We start from the raw sequence: 3221 nt of genomic DNA, 5'->3' as shown, positions 1-3221 counted from the left end.
CTCTGAAAGAAGCAGGGGAGGCGTTAAAATTCACTCCTCGGAGCCGGGAGCAACACATGCTGAAAGCAAGGAGAGCTGCTGGGGAGGGAAGGAAATTAGAAAACCATCATGCAGCTTAAAGGTTCCCACAAAGAGAAGAAACGGGACGTGTTTCCGAGTATTTGTTCTACGGTCGAGCAACGCCACAGACATGGCTGAAAAGCTGCTTTCATTATAAGCTGGTTTCCCCTCCACGTATAACGGCGAAGACTTTATTAAAAATTATGGGCTGACTTTGCCCAGAGAAGTAGCAAATAAATGGCTTTCCCTCTTCGTTTATTTCACTGCTTTCATTTAAGACACCAAAAAAAAAAAAAGTGAGTTTTAACGAACAGATGTAGTGATAAATTTCCAATTTTCCTTATTAATGGGAAACTGTTATAAACTGAGAATTGTTAACGTTATCTGAATTTTCATATTAATAATTCAATTTGGCTTCTCTAGAAATAATGAACACCAGGAATTATCGCAGAAGGCCCAATCTTGCTCCCAACGGAGGCGGGCAGCAGGACACCCCTCCACTTCGGCGGTGCCAGGACGAAGCCCACGACGCGGCTGGCTCTCCCCCCAGCTGGTTTCCAGTACCCTCCTCCCCTCCCCACAGCACAAGCAAAGACACGTCTGAGGACGGGGGCTGCGTCGGGAGATGCTGCATACGGCCCCCGGGGGAAAGGAGTCCTCCAAGCCTCCAAAACGAGAGCATCAAGCCCTTGGGACGTGATTCCCCGGACCACCACGGCCTTGAAACCTCGGTCGGGACGTGACGCTGATGCTCAGCCAGGCACCGGCAGCGTGACTAAGGGAAGTGCCAACTGGTGCCTTCTTCACCTTTGCTCAACACTTCTCTCCCACGCACACGGGTTTTTTAAAACACAGATTTGACTCGTCACCCCCAGTTCCTCCCACGAGATCACGCTGGCATCGTTTAACTCAACGGAGTTAATGCCCTGAGCATCCAGACTCATCCCGCCTGTCCTCGTGCGCAGAGGGAGGGGGAACATCTCCCGCGCGCCCGGATCGCCGGCCATGCCACCAACACGTGGGACATGAGGGTCCAACAGTCCTTTCCCAGGTGCCCCCGGGGACCTTCCACACGGGAATGGGCCCTGTGCATCGCGTGCAGGCCAGATGTTGCGGGAAGACCTGGCAAAAGCTTCTGGCACGCGTTCGGCTGGTGACACATGTGGGGTTATTTGCACGGACACAAAGGTTAATCGGATCAAGTGAGAAATTCCAGCCTTGGCAACAGGTTCTCTGGCATTTGGTGCTGAACACAGGGATCATTTATTCAGCTAATTTGGGCTCTTTCGGTGGGAGACTTGGGTAGGAGCCGCAGCCTGACTGCCAGTGGCTCCGTCCCGGGGACTGCTGGTCTCCGGAGCAGGCACAGAGAGGGGTCCCTGCGGCCTCTTCCCAAATCACGGCTCCACTCTCAGTCGCGTGGGCACTGCTACAGCCCCCGAGTCTCCGGGGACGAACATGACAGTCCCCTTCCTTCCTGTGCTGCCTCCTGGCACCTCTGCTCCTCTGAGCGATCCTCAAGTTGCTCGGATTAAAAAAAATAAAAATTAAAAAAAAACAGACTCAGGAAAGACCGGCGAACTGAAAGCTGAAGATGACAAGATCTCCGCGCTTTACAACGGGGTGAAAACCCAGGGGAAACCCACGCAGCTGACACGTTTATCCAACCTGGGCTAGTGCTGAAGTGCAACCGTGCCATGGCTTCACCCCGTGGGCCGGGCACACATCCCAGAAGGAGAGGGGAGGGTGGGCCAGCGCCGGGGCGAAGGCTGAGCAGGACCCCCCATGCCGAACGGCGGCCACCAGCACGCTCGCACCCCAAGCGGCGAGACACCCGGGCGCAGGCAGGCAGGGCTGCCGTCGGACGGGCGACAGACCACAAAACCTCCGCGTCCGCCTCGCTGGGCAGCTCGAGGATGACTCGCAAAGGGTGACAGGCGGGGCAGACCCCGTCGACGGCCAAGGCGCCCAACTCCTGCGCCCTCAACACCCCATGGAAGCGCACACCAAACCACGGGAGCCGGGGCAGTGCTGAGCATCACCCCCCAGTGCTCCCTTCCCGAAACCACTGCCGCGTCCGAGGTGCCTGGCTCAGCCCTGCTCCCGCAGCCGGACGTTTCTCGTTCCCCTTAACACATCTGTCCCCTCAAAGGGATCCTTTCTGGCCAGCTGAGGAGGTTTTGAATGTCTTTTGTTTTTCCACACCAAATACTTCTTTGAATTTTTTTCCCCCCTTCTTATTTTTTGGCTAAATGAAAAATAAAAATCCCATAAAGCACTTAGCGAGAGCCAAACTCTGCTCCCTGGCCACCGATACAACCCCAGGGATCCGAGAGGAATTGCCCCGGAGCCAGAGAGCAGAAATCAGCCCATTGTATTTTTTTTGTAATGTCCAAACTCCTCACTCGTTTTTGAGTAACACACGCTGAAACTGGGCAACAGCCCGCGCCCTTCCACACTTCCATTATGTTTTTGGTGAAAACCCTTTTGCAACCAGCAACGGGAGGAGAAGATATCGGCAGGCCCTGCCTGCGAGCGGGGCTAGGATGCGGCATGGGACGGTCGGGGCTGGCAACGTCTTTGCCGATGAAGCCTCCAGCTCTTTTTAGGTAACTTTTTAGAAGTTCGTGGCAGCGTTTTCGAAGCGTCCCACTCCAGCTCCGGAAAAAAACAGCCCGTGTCAACACAGGAGCCAGCACGGGACGAGCGGAGGCCGAGCCGGCAGTGCCGGGAACGGGGGTGAGGAGCAAGCCCGCGGCCGCAGGAAGAGGGGAGCAAAGCCTGGGAACCCACCACGTGCTCCCAAGCCGCCGGCATCCCGGCCCGGCCGGCGCAGCCACGCGCTCCTCCGCCGGGTTTGACAAGGGACGGCAACGTCCCAGCCACTCACCACCCCGACAGGCTCTTTCCGTCTGTGACAGACCCCTCCTGCGGAGCTGTCGGGCTCCGCAGGCCGGGCACAGCCCTGAAATTGGGCACACACTGGGAAAGGGGAAATAAATGCCCGTCCGTGACCTCGGATGGGGTCTGCAAGAGCATGTAGGCAGCCAGGGACAGCTGGGACCCTCTCCCCACCCAGCCATCCTTATCGCTGCAAGGGGGAAAGTCACCCGTGGGTCCTGACCACAAGTTCTCCTGCCGGGACTCCCACCCCGGTCCCA

The sequence above is a fragment of the Pygoscelis adeliae genome, unplaced genomic scaffold (genome assembly GCF_000699105.1).
Source record: "Pygoscelis adeliae isolate BGI_AS28 unplaced genomic scaffold, ASM69910v1 Scaffold786, whole genome shotgun sequence".
In the NCBI taxonomy this organism is placed as follows: domain Eukaryota; kingdom Metazoa; phylum Chordata; class Aves; order Sphenisciformes; family Spheniscidae; genus Pygoscelis; species Pygoscelis adeliae.
Note: the sequence above shows the minus strand (reverse complement) of the source record.